Below are 21410 nucleotides of genomic sequence, written 5' to 3' on the forward strand. Positions count from 1 at the left end.
TTTCCCTACTCCCTCTTGCCTCAAAGCTTCTTGAAAAGCTAGAATATGCACGTCCATCCCATTTCCTTACACTAAACTCCATCCTTGATCCACTGTATTCTGGCTTTCACCCCCTTCACTCAACAGAGACAGCAATTGTTAAGGTTACCAACGACCTACTTACAGCAAAATCCAGAGCCCACTTCTCTCTAATTATCCTCCTTGATCTGTCTGCAGCCTTTGATACTGTCGACCACCCTCTTTTGCTCCATACCCTCCAATCCTTCAGCATCTGCAACGCAGCTCTCTCTTGGTTCTCTTCCTATCTGTCTAACTGTACCTTTAGTGTTGCCTTCTCTGGGGCATCCTCTGCCTGTTACCTCTTTCTGTTGGGATACCGCAAGGCTCTGTCCTCGCTCCCCTTCTCTTCTCAATCTACACATCCTCATTAGGTTCCTTAATAAAGTCCCACGGGTTTCACTATCATTTGTATGCCAGCAATACCCAAATCTACCTCTCTGCCCCAGAACTATCTCCTTCCTTGCTAACCCATGTCACTAACTGTCTCTCTCATATCTCATCTTGGATGTCCTCTTACTGCCTCAAGCTAAATCTCTCCAAAACTGAGCTCCTTATTTCCAACCCTTCTTCCAAAATCGCCACCCACCATTGTCTTTATAACTGTTGATAACTCCATCATTACCCCAACCTCACATGCCCGATGTCTTGGGGTCGCTCTTGACTCCTATCCTTCTTTCCCTCCACACATTCAGTCCTTGGCTAAAGCCTGCCGCTTCCACCTTAAAAACATTGCTAAAATCAGACATTTCCTTACACAAGACACAACTAAGATTTTAATTCACTCTCTTATCCTTTCCCGCCTCGACTACAGAAACTCCATACTCTCTGGTCTCCCTAGCTGCCGCCTAGCTCCTTTACAATCCATAATGAATGCCTCTGCCAGGTTAATCTTCCTTACACATTCATCTTCCGCACCTCTCTGCCAATCCCTTCACTGGCTTCCTCTTGCCTCCAGGATTAAACACAAAATTCTCACTCTGACACACAAAGCCCTCAATTGCATTGCTCCCCCTACATCTCAGACCTTTTCTCCAGATACTCTCCCTCCTGACCCCTTTGCTCCGCTCATGATCTCCTACTCTCCTCCTCTCGTTACCTCCTCACATTCCCGTTTACAAGATTTCTCCAGACAGGCTCCCATCTTATGGTACTCTCTGCCTCGCTCCACAAGACTCTCCCCTAGTTTTAAAAGCTTCAAGTGCTCTCTGAAGACTCTACTATTCAGGGATGAATACAACCTACACTAACATTCCTATCTCCACCGATATCCCCTTAAACCCCATAGCATGTAAGCCTATGAGCCCAGCTGTTTGTAATCCACCTTCATAAGATCCAACTACAACAGAGCAACTCTTGGCAGGACCCTCTACCCATTTGATCCCTGTAATTATTTTTTATATATCACCTATGTTCATAGCGCTGCAGAACCTGGTAGCGCTCTACAAATACCTGATAATAATAATAATGTATCGGTCCATATACATATGTTTGTGTGTTGAGTATGATATCCTGCACAGCTAAGGGGATCTACAGGAAAAGTCACATGAGGACCCCAACATCTAAAAATGGGATGCAGCAATTTCTTAAAGTGAAAATTCTAAGTTACACTTGCCCTGTCGTGTTTGTCACTAACAGTACAGGTGTCTTCATAGCCGGGTTTTAAAACGGGATTGTGCAATCAACAGTTCCTTAGGTAACTATTGCAATCTGTTTCCATCCACAACACTGCTAAAATATCTGAATGTCAGTACTGGGAATCATTTCATTGATATATGGTCAGTTTTAAACTTTCACAACAATTGCTTTGATTTTTTGAACAATATTTATTTTTATTGTTTGTTGAAACACCATTTCCATTTGGATGCGATATTAAAACTAGATGCCAGCTATGGGTTTCTATTGAAAGGACTTATCTTCTCAAACTGAATTTTAAAAGTACTGAAACTGTAAAGTGTGATCCTCCTAAATTCCAACATTGTATCTGCCTAGGAGATGTTCAAACACAATTGTACCTTTGTGACTGGGACACTTGATGCACTGTAAACAAGGACATGAGAGTGCATTTCAAAGTGCTTGCACCTACATTGCTGAACACATGTTCATGAAGGTGCACTGCAGTTTACACGTTCAATAATATAGGCATGATGGGCAGACTGAGCACCATTTTCTATCGCTGTAGGGTCACTTTTAAACTTTCACAAGTATTGTTTTTTAAAATATTTGTTTCTATTGTTACTTAAAGCTTTTCCATATTGGTGTGATCTTAAAACAAGATGACAATGGAATTCTATTGAAATGAAATTTTATGGATACAATATTATATCTACTGGATTTTTGAAAGTACTGAAACTGTAAAGTGTAAACCCCCCTCCATCGCAACACTGTATCTGCCTATGAGATGCTAAAACAAGATTGCGTCTTCATGACTGGGTTTTAAAAGGGCACATTATTGAACTTACTTTCATGGAAGGTGCATTACAGTTTACAAATTAAATAATGTAGGAGCAAGAATTTTGAAACAGTCGTGAGCGTGTTTGGACTTAGTGCGCACGAAGGCACGTCCCCAATAAAACCTAGTCATGTAGGCACAATCTCGTTAGAACGTCTCCTAGGCAGATAAATGTTGCAATGGAGTGGGTTCAGTTTCAGTACTTTTAAAATCTGGTATAAAATATTTAAGTCTTTACAGAATCCTGTATTCACCATCTTGTTTTAAGAACACAACAAAATGGAAATGGTAATTTAACAAACAATAAAATAAATATTGTAAAATAAACAATACTTTTAAAAGTGACCATAAAGCAATAGAAAAAGGGTGCCCAGTATGCCCATCGTGCCAACATACAATTGGCATTCAGATGGTTTAGCAGTGGTGTTGGCAGGAAACAATCCAGTTTTAAAAACACGGTTATAAAGATGCCTGTACTGTTAGTGACAAACACGACAGTGTATGACTTAGCCTTAAACTTTCACTTAAAGAGATGATGCCACTCCATGTGTAGATGATGGGGTCCCGGTGTGATACTGAAGTATGCCCACAATGCCAAGACACGTATGGCATATGTTTAATCAGTGATGAGGATGGATTCAGATTACAATAGATTAATGCCATACATGTAAAGGAGTACAGTGTACAAATGAATTAACACAATAAATCTTTACTGAAATCTTAAGGCCTGTGAATGGGCTATTGTATCTGTTAGTTTTGAGTGACCTCCCAGTTTCTATTTTAAGAACAGGTACTTAAAATACAAAAAGGCCTTTTGGGAGCTTATCTGATGAAAAGGCGTTTGCTGCTGCAAGCTTTTAACAAATGAATTAATTTTACATTGTCATCACCTGAGAAACTCGACAACTAACTTATGTTTACAGAAAAAGGCCATTTTGGGAGCAAATTGTAATTCGAACCCCTAGTTATATATATGCAATAGTGCAATAAAAAAAATGGTTTAATGTATTGGAGCCATTTAAATGTACTTTTATATCCCTATAAAAGAAATCATCCATGCTGCATGACATAACATAATTTTAAAAAAAACTTGAGAAATACATAATTTATTAGATATTTCTACTTTTTTTGTCAACAAAATATATTTCACACAAAAAAAAAAATGATTGCAACATCATCTTAAAACTGTGCATCAAAAACTATACGGATTACAAATGAATTCCATTATTTACTAAACTCACTTTACTTGGCTTCATTTTATTGATGAAATATTTATCTGTATACATTACAAGTTGATATCTGAGAAAAATACATAATTGATACTGAATATTAAAATATAAATGCTAAGAGTCCGCTAAAACGTGCTAATTTTAGCAAACTTTATTTAGATGTTATAAACACCACAAAGATTTTCTAGATTATATCAACACATGGAGACAACACTGCTCACAGATTGCAAACATAGCTTTTTTTTATTAGGGGGGAACAGACTTCCTGTGCCCTAGGCCTCTAAGCTCAACATTGCCATGGAAACAGACCCTGGCATATAACTGCCCCAAAGGAATCAGCAGATTTTCCTGTCACAGCTGCCAGTGTCAGCCTAAAGGTTGGCCGGCTTTTTTATATATTTCATATACACACAATGTCATATAGATATGTAAACAGACATTTAATATAAATTCTCTTCATATTGCAGTGCCAAGGACGATGAATTCCTCCCAGAAATTATTTCAAGTCTTCTTAATTAGTCCCTTAGAAAATTTTCATTGAAGGTTAAAACAGGTCGTGCATTTACAGTGGTAATATGAAGAACAACAGATTAGTAGAAATGCAGGTAATATTTTCTTTTAATGTAATTTAAAAGAGGGTTTGCGGGAACCACTGAACCTACAATTTTACTTATCTGCAAAAAAAAAAAAAAAAAAAGACAAGCATATTTTTTTCTGGCTCTTCAATACTCTTGCTACATTTTTCAAACCCTGAATCAGACTGTTATTTTTTAAAATTAATTCTTAAAATAGTCACAAGAGCCCATTTTGATATAATTTTCATGGCTTTGAATACAAAGTTAAAGACAGAGGGCCAAATTCCCTAAAGTTCACGCTTAGTTGAGATTTTCTAAAAAGTTCTGTCAGTGCTCTAGGTCAGTGATTTCCAACCTTTTTTTGCTGTGGGACACTTTTTTACATTAAAAAAATCGTACGGCACACCACCATCCCAAAATTTTACAAAATCACACATTGTAGCCTAATACAGCATATATATATATTGTAGAGCTAAGAACCTCAGAGACTACCTGGTGAAGTCTGATCCTGCCAGTCACTATCGTAAGGAGTCGTGGCTTAAACCCACCAAAATGGGCTGTTTTCCCTGTGGTAATTGTACCACATGAAATAGTATGTCCAAAGGTAACTCCTTTCAGCACCCACATCTGAACAGGAGGTATAAGATAAACCATCGATTGAGTTGCATGAGTAACTTTGTTATATACATACTAATTTGTCCATGCTCCAGTGTGTATGTGGGAAAAACGATCACCCCGTTCCGTGACAGGATGGCTAACCATCGATGCACAATCCGCACAGCGTTAAAATCTGGCGAGTCTGATCAGCCAGTGGCACGCCACTGTGTGGCTCATAAACATTCAGTGTCAAGCATCAGGTCCATGCTAATAGACCACGTACCTCCATTGCCAAGAGGGGGGGATAGGGCTAAGAGACTGCTCCAACTGGAAAGTAGATGGATACACAGATTGGACACGCTGGCCCCCAAAGGCCTTAATTCCTCACTGGACTTTAGCCCATTCTACTAACTTAACAATCTGATGATTTCTCTCCTGGACTCAGCTGAATACTCAACATATAGCTCACTGTCTAATAAGTTTCTATATGTACTCCAAGGAGATGCGATGCTATTGTATATTGGGTTTATTATCCTATATTAGTATCTATCTAAGCTAAAGATATATGTTAGTTCTTTAAGCCAGGGGTCATTAATGTATTTTGTATTCAAGGAGTGAACAGTGGTTACTCCCTATTATTATCTTGTCTTCATCTAATTGATGGTCTGGGCTAATATGCATATGTGCCCATGGATGCTGTGATATTTAACTGCATTTGGTAATTGTTACTTGTATTCCTAGGATGACCCTTTGTTTGGTCTCCTTTAGGGCTCCGTTAATATGACAGTTTACTGCACACAGCAACATTGATCACATGCACCATAGGACGTATTCTTGTTATATAATATGTCTCCCGCATAAACTCTATTTGTTAATATTTACGATTGCCAGGATTACCGCTTTCTTTTAGATCATTATGCCACTTGTATCTATGGTTGTTAGGTTGCCGTGGTAACATGCACTTCTAATAATAGGAGCAGCTATACGCAGGCACGATTAGCATGTTCCCCACTCTGACGCTTGAAGCTATCCGACGTTGCTATGGCTACGCTGTGCCATGCCTCATCACGCTAGGCACGTTCCGTGCTTGCGTGACGTCATTGCCAGGAATGGGAAGATGCGAGTGGCGGCAAAGTTTGATCTCACACATCTTTAAAAGGGGTATGTTTTTAATCTTTGAGCTATATTGGTTTTAAGTGTGTTGTATATTTTTTGTTCTCATGCTGACATTTGACAAAGGCACAACTTGGTGCCGAAACGTTATGTCATTTTAACTATGCCTTAATAAAATTTGGAATATTTTAATAAGACCAATGAGTGCCTGCATTCTGTGGAATACTTTATAAATATATATGTATATATATATATATATATATATATATATATATATATATATATATATATATATATATATATACACATACACACACACACACACTGTACCGTGCTGTCATTTCATGCCTCCTACAAACTATACATGACATACTGACATTCTTTATTGAAAAAGAGCTGAATGCCTATACAACTGCCCCAATGGGTAGTTTAGGTTTTTAGTGTTAGGTTTTTTTTTATTTTGGGGAGTTTGGTGGGTTGGGGGTTTTATTGTTAGAGGGGGGATTTAGAATTTTTCTTAAGGAAAATAGCTGTTTAACTTAGGGCAATGCCCTACAAAAGGCCCTTTTAAGGGCTATTGGTAGTTTTTTCTTAGATTGGGGGGGGGTTATTTGGGGGGGCTTTTTTATTTTCATAGGGATTAGGTTTATTTTTTTTATTTTGGATAATGTGGTTTATTATTTTCTGTAATGTTAGCCTTTTTTTATTTTGTGTAATTTTAGATTAATTTAATGTAATCTTAGATTTTTCTGTTAGGATTTTTTATTTTAATTGTAATGTAGCATTTTATTATTTAATTTAATTAAGGGGTTAATTTAGGGGGTGTTCGGTTAGGGGGCTTAGTCATTAAATTAGTTATTTGCGTTGTGGGGGGTTGGCAGATTAGGGGTTAATATGTTAATTATGTTTATTGTGTTGGTGGTGGATGGCGGTTTAGGGGTTTATAAATTAAATATTTAATTTGTGATGTGGAGGAATGGCAGATTAGGGGTTAATAGATGTATTAGGTAGTTTGCGATGTTGGGGTTGGCGGATTTAGGGGTTAATAATTTTTTTAGGTAGCTTTTCGTTTTTGTCTTAATACTTCGTGCGGGAGGTTATTTTTTTCCTTCTTCTTAATACTTCGTATGGGTGGCTAGGTTTTTTTAATACTTATCGTGGACGGTAGTAATTTTATTTTGTTAATACTTATTGCGGGTGGTTATTTTTTTTTTTTCTTTCACCACCCTGCCATTTTCGGGATGCAGCTTTGCTGCATCCAGGTGAATTATTTTGGTTGTGCACGCAGCCAACATTCCTTTGAGGATGCGTGCGCAACTGACGACAGACGTGTTATAAACGCGATGATAGTATAGATATACAGTATCTCACAAAAGTGAGTACACCCCTCACATTTTTGTAAATATTTTATTATATCTTTTCATGTGACAACACTGAAGAAATTACACTTTGCTACAATGTAAAGTAGTGAGTGTACAGCCTGTATAACACTGTAAATTTGCTGTCCCCTTTATAACTCAACACACAGCTATTAATGCCTAAACCGTTGGCAACAAAAGTGAGTACACCCCTAAGTGGAAATGTCCAAATTGGGCCCAAAGTGTCAATATTTTGTGTGGCCACTATTATTTTCCAGCACTGCCTTAAAGGGACAGTCTAGTCTAAAATAAACTTTCATGATTCAGATAGGGCATGTAATTTTAAACACCTTTCCAATTTACTTTTATCACCAATTTTGCTTTTTTCTCTTGTTATTCTTAGTTGAAAGCTAAACTTAGGAGGTTCATATGCAAATTTCTTAGACCTTGAAGGCCGCCCCTTAATGAATGCATTTTGACATTTTTTACCACTAGAGGGTGTTAGTTCATGTGTGTCATATAGATAACACTGTACTCATGCATGTGGAGTTACCTAGGAGTAAGCACTGATTGGCTAAAGTGCAAGTCTGTCAAAAGAACTGAAATAAGGGAGCAGTTTGCAGAGGCTTAGATACAAGATAATCACAGAGGTAAAACGTGTTTTAGAATAACTGTGTTGGTTATGCAAAAATAGGGAATGGGTAATAAAGGGATTATCCTTCGTTTAAAACAAAAAATATTCTGGTGTAGACTATCCCTTTAACCCTCTTGGGCATGGAGTTCACCAGAGCTTCACTGGTTGCCACTGGAGTCCTCTTCCACTCCTCTATGACGACATCAAGGAGCTCCTGGATGTTAGAGACCTTGTGCTCCCCTACCTTCCGTTTGAGGATGCCCCACAGATGTTCAATAGGGTTTAGGTCTGGAGACATGCTTGGCCAGTGCATCACCTTTACCATCAGCTTCTTTAGCAAGGCAGTGGTTGTCTTGGAGGTGTGTTTGGGGTCGTTATCATGTTGGAATACTGCCCTGTGGCCCAGTCTCCGAAGGGAGGAGATCATGCTCTGCTTCATTATGTCCCAGTACATGTTGGCATTCATGGTTCCCTCAATGAACTGTAGCTCCCCAGTGCCGGCAGCACTCATGCAGGCCTAGACCATGACACTCCTACCACCATGCTTGACTGTAGGAAAGACACACTTATCTTTGTACTTCTCACCTGGTTGCCGCCACATACGCTTGACACCATTTGAACCAAATAAGTTTATCTTGGTCTCATCGGACCACAGGACATGGTTCCAGTAATCCATGTCCTTAGTCTGCTTGTCTTTAAAAAAAACTGTTTGCGGGCTTTCTTGTGTATCATCTTTAGAAGAGGCTTCCTTCTGGGACGACAGCCATACAGACCAATTTGATGCAGTGTGCGGCTTATGGTCTGAGCACTGACAGACTGACCCCCTACCCCTTCTGAGTGGAACCTGTCCTGTAAAACCGCTGTATGGTCTTGCCCACCGTGCTGCAGCTCAGTTTCAGGGTCTTGGTAATCTTCTTATAGCCTAAGTCATCTTTATGTAGAGCAACAATTTTTTTTTTTTTAGATCATCAGAGAGTTCTTTGTCATAAGGTGCCATGTTGAACTTCCATTGACCAGCATGAGAGTGTGAGAGCGATAACACAAAATTTAACACACCTGCTCCCCATTAACACCTGAAACCTTGTAACACTAACGAGTCACATGACACCGGGGAGGGAAAATGGCTAATTTGGCTCAATTTGGACATTTCCACTTAGGGGAGTACTCAATTTTGTTGCCAACGGTTTAGACATTAATGGCTGTGTGTTATTTTGAGGGGACAGCAAATTTACACTGTTATACAGAGAGAGAGAGAAATATATATATATAAAAATTATTTATGTCTATATATGTATACATATGTAATTGTGTGTAGATTTGTCTGTAAATACATAAATACACATATAAATACATATGTACACATATATAGACACACGCACATATATATGCACGTTAAAACCCTTTGCCTATTTTTTTTTTCTAACACCTTTATAACTTTATTGTGCAATATTTTTTAAAATAATTTGTATTAGTGTTATGATAGTAACTGAACTTTGTAATGTATTTTTTATGTGTTTTGTGACACTTTGTTTAACAAAACAGTTAACTAGGGCTCTGAGATCGTGCTAACCCAACGCGCTTCAACTTAAATTGCGCTCAAGCGATCGTGTTTACTTTCAGCTTGTATTAGTGGAAAACCCCACGGATGCAAACAACTGCGATAAACCCCTTATTGCTCGCATGTAGCTTAATTCGCCAGATGCTACATGTTATATATACTCTTACCCCCTAGGAGCTTTCTGACACTAGCTGGCACTTCCAGGTTCAGCCCAATTTATTTTTTCTTTTAAGTGAATTAAGTGGCCTATTAATGTAACAGTCAGCATAATTATCTTCATACCAGCTAATTTTAAAGAATAAGCCTCAGAGAGTGAAAGAGAAAGTAAATGAAACAGAACAAGTTGACAGAGACAGGGAGAGATAGAGGGCGTGCTATAGAAAATGTTAGATAACGTTCGAGATAAACAGAGAGAGATGTATCACATACATTTCACCCGAATGTTATTGATCTTGGTCTACGGCTCAGTACAGATTAGTGCCAGCATATAACTAAGATCTATATCTATGCTTCTTAATTAAAGGGATAGTCTAGTTAAAATTAAATTTTTACGATTCACATGTCATTTTAAAAAACTTATCAATTCACTTTTATCGTCAAATTTCCTTTGTTCTCTTGGTATTCTTTGATAAAAGCTAAACCTAGATAGGCTCATATGCTAATTTCTAAACTCTTGAAGGCCACCTCTTATCTGAATGCATTTGACAGTTTTTCACAGCACGAATACATAAGTTTATGTGTGCCATATAGATAACATTGTACTCATGCCCGTGGAATTACTTATAAGAGGCACGGATTGGCTAAAATGCAAGTCTGTCAAAAGAACTGAGATAAGGGGGCAGTCTGCAGAGGCTTAGATACAAGGAAATCACAGAGATAAAAAGTGTATAATATAACCGTGTTGGTTATGCAAGACTGGGGAATGGGTAATAAAAGGATTATCTATCTTTTTAAACAAACATTCTGCAGTAGACTGTCCCTTTAAGTCAAGGCTTAAAGGGACATAAAACCCAAAATTTTTCTTTCATAATTTAGATAGAGAATACAATTTTAAACAACTTTCTAATTTACTTTAATTATCTAATTTGCTTCATTTTCTTGATATTCTTTCCTGACAAGCATATATAGATAGGCTCAGTAGCTTCTGATTGGTAGCTGCACATAGATGCCTCATGTGATTGGCTTACCAATGTGCACTGCTATTTCTTTAACAAAGGATATCTAAAGATTGCAGCAAATTAGATAATAGAAGTAAATTGGAATGTTGTTTAAAATTGTATTCTCTATCTGAATCGTGAAAGAAAATTTTTGGGTTTAATGGCCCTTTAATATCCAAGAGACTAGTTAGTTTTAGTAAAGGTTAATGCCCTATCAATCGTATTTGCAGTTGACAATATTACAGGTAGAAAGCTAAGATTAGGAAATGCAGTCACTTGTATACTGAAAAATATTTTGAAAAAAGAAAAGATATCTGAAGGTTAACATTGTACCACATTCTGTTTTGTAGGTTATGCTGGTTTGTAGGATTATATGGCTAAAAAAAGAAAAATAAACCATATAAATAAAAAAAGCATATTTTTTTAGGATTAGCTTTAGAATTTGATTCAGTTTTGACACTATGGACTTATAGACCATGTTATTTGCTCTTGTGCAAATCCAAAGACAATATGCTGAATCTCATTACACATAATGGAGTAGAAGCACATTTTGGACATTTATAGAGTGTATGAAAATGGCTATATTACTCCCAATGTGAAGGACACTGCCTTCCTGGGTCTCTCCAATGACCCGATCCAGAAATTATCACTAGTGATGGTGGTGGCAATCCTCCTCTGGGTCAAGCTTGGGTGTCTTCAATATTACATAGTAACATACTGACGTTAACTGGTTTAGAAAAGGTGACATAACTTTGACCTGGATGTAATTTAATGCTTGGGAAGGTCGTAGTTAAAAAAAAAAAAAAAAAAAAAAAAAAAAAAAGGCGTGACTGATGTACAATAAAAGGGGTAGGGATTAAATATTTGTTAAACTGGACAAAAAAAAAAGAGGATCTTATTAAATACCCAGTTTAAGAAAGTCCTGCTTCACAATAATAAGTACTTATATACTCTAAGCATACATACTTTAGTTATCAACCAATAATGGCCCTGTTTGGATATGAACCTGCAACACAGAGGTTCATATCAGTCAGCCAGTTAATAATTGGAGACATTTCACCAACAATATACAGTTGTTCTCATAAGTTTACATACCCTGGCAGAATTTATGATTACTTGGCCATTTTTCAGAGAACATGAATGATAACACAAAAACTTTTCTTTCACTCATGGTTAGTGTTTGGCTGAAGCCATTTATTATCAATCAACTGTGTTTACTCTTTTTAAATCATAAGGACAACAAAAACTACCCAAATAACCCTGATAAAAAGTTTACATACCCTGGTGATTTTGGCCTTACAACATGCACACAAGGGGTTTGAATGACTATTAAAGGTAACCATCCTCACCTGTGATCTGTTTGCTTGTAATTAGTGTGTTTGTGTGTGTGTGTGTGTGTGTGTGTGTGTGTGTGTGTGTGTGAGAAAGTTCAATGAGTTTCTGGACTCCTGACAGACCCTTGCATTTTTCACTCAGTGCTGCACTGACGTTTCTGGATTCTGAGTCATGGGGAAAGCAAAAGAATTGTCAAAGGATATGCGGGAAAAGGTTGTTGAACTGTATAAAACAGGAAAGGGATATAAAAAGATATCCCAGGAATTGAGAATGCAAATCAGCAGTGTTCAAACTAATCAAGAAGTGGAAAATGAGGGGTTCTGTTGAAACCAAACCACGGTCAGGTAGACCAACTAAAATTTCAGCCACAACTGCCAGGAATAACCCACAAATAACTTCAGGTGAACTACAGGACTCTCTGAAAACATGTGGTGTGGCTGTTTCAAGATGCACAATAAGGAGGCACTTGAAGAAAGATGGGCTGCATGGTCGAGTCGCCAGAAGAAAGTCATTACTACGCAAATGCCACAAAGTATCCTGCTTACAATACACCAAACAGTATATAAAACAGAAGGGGTACCCAATAGGTAGATATAGCAACTCTTTAAGTGTGATAATTCCCAAAAATCACACTAAAATTAAAATTGTACAAGGATTAAGAGTGCGCTCAGAACGAGCTCTACCGGAATACTAATTCTATCTACAATTAAATAATATAATAAATAGAAAATTATTTTGAAATGAAATCCAAAATTTCCAATAATAAATAAAACTGTATTATTTATTTATTTAGTATTTTACTTAAAACTTTATAGGCAGTAAATCATATACATAAACATCAATAAAATAGATTAAGGTGCACCTTATATCTGCTACACAATAGATACAATGTAATTTAAAACTTTGTTATGTAGACAGCAAGAATGTAGTGATTGAGGTATATTATAGCGTGTTTCTTAGTTTCTGTCGCTTCTTTTTGTATCCACACTTTGCAACATTAATAGTTTTAGGTAATTCAGAAATAGTGTGACACCCCAAAGTGTTAATTCGGTGCTTAGTTAAGCATGATATTATTGGGTTCCGGGGATTTTATATTTTTAACTGTCTCTTATGTGGATCAATATTGCCTATACAGATGGTAAACTCACCAGAATCCGAAAGTTTCAGAAGTCTTTCTCTGACCCGGTTCCTATCTCTGTATTTGCCTCTTTAGTGTTGAGTGTTCGGCGTCCTGTCAGCCGTTAGGTTGGATTCTGACGTGTCTCAAACACGTGCTAGGCTCATCCACCAATCACTGGGTCAGATTACCGGTGAGTAGTTTTTTGAAAACGGCAATATGTTCCGTATGTGGCGGTCGGTCAGTGAATGTTCCAAGGGCAATAATCTCACTGAATGTAGGTTCCTTTGACACCTTTCTACACTTAGGAGATTTGCCAAAAGTTTTAATAGTATCCAGAAACGAGATTTTACAAGCTGTCAATGTCACTCCTTTTTAGATACAATCCAATGCTTTACTTAGAAAATACCCACATTAAGCTGGCCAGCTTTCATCGGTCTGAGTCATCTACGCGTTTCAGCAGAAATGCTTTTTTCAAGATGAACCTGTGGGATTCCCAGCATGCCTTTATACCTGTCTCGTTCATGTTGCAAGTTGTTTATTGGATATTTGGGATTTTTGACACGCTTATTAGATGTTTGCCTCATTTATATTGCAAATTATTTATTGACTGTTTGGAATTTTGACACGCTTATACCTCCTTATAAACAAAGTATTCTCTGTGTAGTCTGAAAATTCATTGTATTAGAAAAACATTTTTAACATTCTCAATTTTCAACATAAATAATTAGAGCTAAATAAAATAATACAATTTACTATATATTTGATTAGGGTTAGACATAAATTAGAGGATTTACATATTTATTAAACCAATTCTAAAAACCATTTATAGTATCATTGCTAATAGTAGATATATATAAAAAAAACCTTTATATACATATAATCCATATATACAAAAAACTTTATATATGTAAAAAATCTTTGCATTTCCAATAAAAACACACATCAAATATAAAATATATATATACAGCCAGTTTATTACATCATTTTTATAAAAAATAAAAATATAAAAAAATATATGTAAAAAATAAATAAATACATGATAGATTGATTTTAAATTATAAAATTTGTTTAAAATAGTTTAGAATTTTTCTATAGTTTTAGATAAACGAGTCTATAATCTATTAAAAAATATATATATTAAATAAAAGGGTTAAGATCCAATTCTGCATTTAACCCTAGAGGTGTTAAGGTTTTAAATTTAAATATTAATTCTGCTTCAGTTTTTAAAAGTTTTTTATTTAGATCCCCACCTCTCCAGTCTTTTGTGATTTTTCTCAGACCCCAGTATTTTAGTCCTTTAGGGTTTTCGTTGTGGACTGCTTTAAAATGTTTGGAGAGTAGGTGGCCTTTCACTCCATTTTCAATATTAAGGATATGTTCCCTAATTCTGTCCCTCAACATGCGTGAGGTCTCACCTAAATATTGCATTTTACACGGACATTCAATTAAATAGACTACATTCTTGTCACAGCACCTAATTAGATCCTTAATTTTATAGTCCTTCTGTGTCACTGTTGATTTTACACTAGTCTTTTTACAGCTGAATTTGCAGGCTTTACATGATATACAGGGATAATAGCCTTCTAGTTTATTGCCTTTTAGGTCTATATCTATATTTTTTGTTTTTCTTGGATTGAAAGTGCTAGGTGCTAGAATAGATTTCAGATTTTTAGCCTTTTTAAAAATGACTTTTGGTCTGTCCGTAAGGGACTCACCTAAAAATGGATCTCTTTGCAATAGATGCCAATGCTTGTTAAGAACACCTCTTAATTTATTATGATTAATATTAAAATCAGTTATAAATGGTATGTCTAATAGACCATCAGTGGGTTTTTTAAAACGTTTACCTCTTAGAAGCTCAATTTGCGTTTTTTCCTGAGCTTCAGTTTTAGCAGCTTTTATCAAGTTTGGATTATAACCTCTCTTTTTGAATTTTTCTTCTAAGATCATAGATTGTTGAGTAAAGTCTTCTTGTTCACTACAATTTTTTCTGATTCTAAGAAATTGATTCTTAGGTATATTTTCAAGCCACTTTTTATAGTGGCAGCTATTATTGTGGATAAAATTATTTGAATCAACTTCTTTAAAGTGTGTTTTGGTAGTAATTTGATTATTAGAGATAACTATATCTATGTCTAGGAAGTTTATCTTTGTTTTGCTTTTTTCATAAGTTAGATCTATACCAAATTTATTATTTTTAAAATCCTCTATAAAAATGTCTAAAAGTTCTTCGTCCCCTTTCCAAATAATTATAATATCATCTATGAAACGACGATAGAGCACCAAATTCGCCTCCCAGTTTGATCCATGGATCATTTTCTCTTCAATATAGCCCATGAATAAATTTGCATAACTGGGGGCGAACTTGGTGCCCATCGACGTTCCTTTAATTTGTAGATAGTATTGATTATTGAAATTAAAATAATTGTTGTTTAATATAAAAGATATACTATTAATTAAAAAATCGATTTGTTCTATTTGCATTTCCTCATGTTTATGCAAGAAATATTCAACAGCCTGTATTCCCAAACAGCACAAAGACAAGCCACAAACCTTCTGGCACAAAGTCATTTGGAGTGATGAGACCAAAATTTAGCTTTTTGGTCACAAACATAAACGCTACATTTGGAGAGGAGTCAACAAAGCCTATCATGAAAGGTACACCATTCCTACTGTGAAACATGGAGGTGGATCGCTGACGTTTTTGGGATGTGTGAGCTACAAAGGCACAGGAAATTTGGTCAGAATTAATGGCAAGATGAATGCAGTATGTTATACAACAGAACCCCTCATTTTCCAGTTCTTGATTAGAGTTTGAACACTGCTGATTTGCATTCTCAATTCCTTGGATATTTTTTTATATCCCTTTCCTGTTTTATACAGTTCAACTACCTTTTCCCGCAGATCCTTTGATCATGACTCAGAATACAGAAACGTCAGTGCAGCACTGGATGAAAGATGCAAGGGTCTGTTAGGTGTCCAGAAACTCATTGATCTTTTATACACACACACTAATTACAAGCAAACAGATTGCAGGTGAGGATGGTTACCTTTAATAGTCATACAAAACCCCTTTGTGTCAACTTGTGTGCATGTTATCAGGACAAAATCACCAGGGTATGTAAACTTTTGATCAGGGTTATTTGGGTAGTTTATGTTTTCATTATGATTTAAAAAGAGTAAACACAGTTGATTGATAATAAATGGCTTCAGACAAATAACTAACCATGAGTGAAAGAAAAGTTTTTGTGTTATCATTCATATTCTCTGAAAAATGGCCAAGAAATCATAAATTCTTCCAGGGTATGTAAACTTATGAGCACAACTGTATTTGAGACACATAAAAATACATCAACCGTCCTTTTGGTTTTCCATGATAAATCACATAGCAAAGCATGTTTAATAAAAGTAGATAGGTCAATGTATTATTTAGACATGTTCATAAAGGTACTAAAATCTTATATTTTATAATAATTAAAATGAAATTGATCAGAAATAATAATAAAAAAAAATGATGTGTGTAGTGTAGAGATCTTTGCTTCCTTTAATAAGTAAAATCAGTATTTTTTAACCATTGATTAAATAAATCGCTGCAATATTGCACTTTGCATCTTTCATTTGTGTGTGACTAAATTAGTACATTTATAAAAAGGAAACACAGAATTTTTGGAATCTTTGTTTGCATTGGATATTGGCTACGGGGTTGCATTACAAAAGGGAGAAAAAGGATGTGTTTTCTATAACATATTTGAAATTTTCCAGTTTAATGCACCATTTTAAACATAAAATGTTGCACAGTCACTTAGTGAGTTAAACAAGACTCAGGTGGCACAAATGTCTACTCATTAAGCCAATTAAGCCCAGCCAGCTAGACAGATGCTATTATAAATCAAGTACTGGTAGCCTCTTGCTTTTATTTTTCTCTTGGACAATATGGGATTTTTTCTTCTATCTAAGCAATACTTAATTATGATTTTGGCATTGTAATCTACGCATATACAAGCCAGTGGATAAATGTTATAAATTATGGTAAAACTGCAAAGCAAAATGTGCCAAGATACCCCTTTTCTTAACTTCTGAAGACATTTTAAACATAGGGTCCTGAATTTGGGACAAGATTACATTATATTAAATAAGGTTATGTATGCCAAGTACAGATGTAAAGATGTCTATACAGACTTCTCATCCCTGAAGCCACAATGTAATATTTTGCTAGAGCAAGCTGAAAAAAATGCATGGCAACCTTCACTTTGCAGCAATTATTCTCAGTGCCCAAGAATGACACCATTACATTGGCAGGAACAGAATTCTCACAAGCTGCATTTATAATGATAAACTGCAGACGCTTCAGGCTTCATTATCCCTTTGGTACAATACGTAGCACTAATTCCTGTACAAGTTATACGGTAGTCTGCAGGACAGCAGAAACTTTTTTCTTTACAGAATCATTTATCTAAATTATAGAATACATTGTAGGACTTTACTACGAATACATCATTCCATCACTTATTACTCTGAATCATGCTTTAAAATAACGTTTTCAAATCAAAATTTCGGATAATATTTAAAAATAATGATAAAGCACTACCATTCAAATAGACAGAAAACAGACAGACAATTATTCTCAAGCTACAAAAGCTCCTTCTCTCTGAAAAGAATGAACATGTGACATTTCTGATTGTCAACAAAAAAAGGCAAAGCTATTTCATATGGTGAATGGGCTTTCATATTAAGCTGGTTGTCATAACACCCTTCATCAATGTTTAGGAGAATTAAAAAAAAAAAAGTAGCAGAAGCTCTTCACTTTGGACACACTCATTGCTCAACGCTTCCCGTGTACAGAAGCGAATTAGTACCAGTAGGTCATGGTCCCATATCAAGAACCACACTTGTGATGGTAATGGGACTACAGTGTTCTGTGGAGTCAAACTAAAATCATGGAGATGACATTTGTGCTTTCCAGTTTTAATCTGTAAAGTTGTGTTGATAATGGTAGGAGTTTAGATTAGCTGAACATGTAAACTGCTAATAAATACCCAAATGCATTAACACCAGCACTGCAATATTCCGATGCCTCTGCTTTTACCGATTATGTCTCTCCTAGTAATATCTGCTTTTCCCATGGTTGTTCCCAGATTTCCTGTTCTGCTACTGCCTTGGTTTTTGCCTATTACATCTTGGTATTCTCATCAGCTGTGCCAACTGAAATGGATAAATCTACTGATTTTGACCTCTGTCTGACTTTGACATTGTTCCTGTTACCCTTCTTAAACAATTTTTTTCGAAGCTCTTGATCCCCTCCAGGCTTCCTAATAGAGAAAAAGGCAAGGGTTTGCTATTCCCTTGGTTCTTGCTCAACTCAACTTGTTTTACACAAATAAATTGATAACCAAGAAAAGAAACAGTTTAATTTAAATACATTATGAATGGTTTATATGCACGTGACTTTTAGTTGGACCCTTAAATGTAAAAAAGAATGAAAGTATATTTGCAAAAAAAAAGATATGCTGTAAAAAAAAATAATCCTTTATGTAATTATATAAACCGGTGTCATTCACTACACTCAACCAGTTAAAAATCTAAAAAATACATGAGTCTATAATTCTGCAAGATATTTACAAATTAATTGGAAAGGTACTAAAAAAGGGCAAAAATATTTTTAGATGCTTTAATTGTTATCGCTCTTGTTGAAGATGTAATGATACTGAACTCACAAAACAGATAATGTGAGCTCAGGATAAACACATATAATATAAACAAATATGTCATATCACTCTGTATATACCAAGCTTGTTTGTAATGAGCAGCCTAAGAGACTAAAAACAAATTCCAAACCGTGTAAAACATTTGTTTAATTTATACAGTTAGTAAAACAGTACTGAAACAATGAACGATCACCCACAATGCAAGTATAAGTATATATCATGATTATATCCGCAGTGAACAGCAAGTATGGAATAAATGTATTTGTGACCCAAGTAAGTGATCATAAAATCCTAAAACATCTGAATGATATGTGAGTATGTGGCGTGAACAAGGATGATGAGACTGCATGCGTGTTGCTAATATAATGTGGAAGAGTGATGGTTTTGCTACTAGGTTGAATATATCGCATGTCTGACTTCAGAATAAGGCATTTGTTCTTTGGGAGAAAGAAAACTTGACACCATCACTATATGCAAAAAGGAAAAGAAAAACGTTTCTACACATTTTTACTACTGATCTATTAAAATAGGCTGCAGATATTAGAGATTTATGGTAAGATAGCAAATATTTGTTCAATTCTTCCTTGTTACAAAATTAGAAAATTATCTGATTTGAAAACATTTTAACATCCATAACAGTGGTGAGAAGGTCAGCCTGATATAGCACATGCACATAGTGTAATATTAATACTTGCTAAACTTTAGGCCAGATTCCCCCTTCTGTATCTCTCCTAGTCCATCTCTCCTCTCCTCGGTCTCTTTCTCCTTTATTGTTCTTTGTAGCCTAAACTTTAAATATTCCCTTATCTGGTAAATCCTCCTACCCTACATATTAATGATTATCATGCATAAATAATAAGAAATACTCATTCTTGTAAGAAAACAGGTGACTTAAATTCAGATACTTGATACAGAATTTATATATATATATATAATTAAATAATGAAACAATGAATGTGATTACATATATTCTGGGGATTTGCCTCCCAAATTTCCTTGGCAAAGATATGCACAGAATTAGGGGGGACTTCTGAGTGGCAGCCATAATAGGTAGTAATACTTTCTGCTCTGCAACAACCTAGATTTATAAATCACCTGAATTTTCAGACATCCATGCATATAACTACAGGGAGTGCAGAATTAGTTGTATTTTTGAGGATTAATTTTATTATTGAACAACAACCATGTTCTCAATGAACCCAAAAAACTCATTAATATCAAAGCTGAATAGTTTTGGAAGTAGTTTTTAGTTTGTTTTTAGTTATAGCTATTTTAGGGGGATATCTGTGTGTGCAGGTGACTATTACTGTGCATAATTATTAGGCAACTTAACAACAAACAAATATATACCCATTTCAATTATTTATTTTTACCAGTGAAACCAATATAACATCTCAACATTCACAAATATACATTTCTGACATTCAAAAACAAAACAAAAACAAATCAGTGACCAATATAGCCACCTTTCTTTGCAAGGACACTCAAAAGCCTGCCATCCATGGATTCTGTCAGTGTTTTGATCTGTTCACCATCAACATTGCGTGCAGCAGCAACCACAGCCTCCCAGACACTGTTCAGAGAGGTGTACTGTTTTCCCTCCTTGTAAATCTCACATTTGATGATGGACCACAGGTTCTCAATGGGGTTCAGATCAGGTGAACAAGGAGGCCATGTCATTAGATTTTCTTCTTTTATACCCTTTCTTGCCAGCCACGCTGTGGAGTACTTGGATGCGTGTGATGGAGCATTGTCCTGCATGAAAATCATGTTTTTCTTGAAGGATGCAGACTTCTTCCTGTACCACTGCTTGAAGAAGGTGTCTTCCAGAAACTGGCAGTAGGACTGGGAATTGAGCTTGACTCCATCCTCAACCCAAAAAGGCCCCACAAGCTCATCTTTGATGATACCAGCCCAAACCAGTACTCCACCTCCACCTTGCTGGCGTCTGAGTCGGACTGGAGCTCTCTGCCCTTTACCAATCCAGCCACGGGCCCATCCATCTGGCCCATCAAGACTCACTCTCATTTCATCAGTCCATAAAACCTTAGAAAAATCAGTCTTGAGATATTTCTTGGCCCAGTCTTGACGTTTCAGCTTGTGTGTCTTGTTCAGTGGTGGTCGTCTTTCAGCCTTTCTTACCTTGGCCATGTCTCTGAGTATTGCACACCTTGTGCTTTTGGGCACTCCAGTGATGTTGCAGCTCTGAAATATGGCCAAACTGGTGGCAAGTGGCATCTTGGCAGCTGCACGCTTGACTTTTCTCAGTTCATGGGCAGTTATTTTGCGCCTTGGTTTTTCCACACGCTTCTTGCGACCCTGTTGACTATTTTGAATGAAACGCTTGATTGTTCGATGATCACGCTTCAGAAGCTTTGCAATTTTAAGAGTGCTGCATCCCTCTGCAAGATATCTCACTATTTTTGACTTTTCTGAGCCTGTCAAGTCCTTCTTTTGACCCATTTTGCCAAAGGAAAGGAAGTTGCCTAATAATTATGCACACCTGATATAGGGTGTTGA

The 21410-nt window shown here is 36.1% G+C and overlaps 1 protein-coding gene across 4 annotated transcripts in view; it reads right to left on the bottom strand.

Moving 5' to 3' along the window:
- DPF3 (double PHD fingers 3) overlaps nucleotides 1-21410 on the bottom strand; it is a 635732-nt gene that overhangs the window by 329795 nt on the left and 284527 nt on the right. The gene's annotated exons all lie outside the window — the stretch shown is intronic.

The sequence above is a fragment of the Bombina bombina genome, chromosome 1, assembly GCF_027579735.1.
Source record: "Bombina bombina isolate aBomBom1 chromosome 1, aBomBom1.pri, whole genome shotgun sequence".
NCBI lineage: Eukaryota > Metazoa > Chordata > Amphibia > Anura > Bombinatoridae > Bombina > Bombina bombina.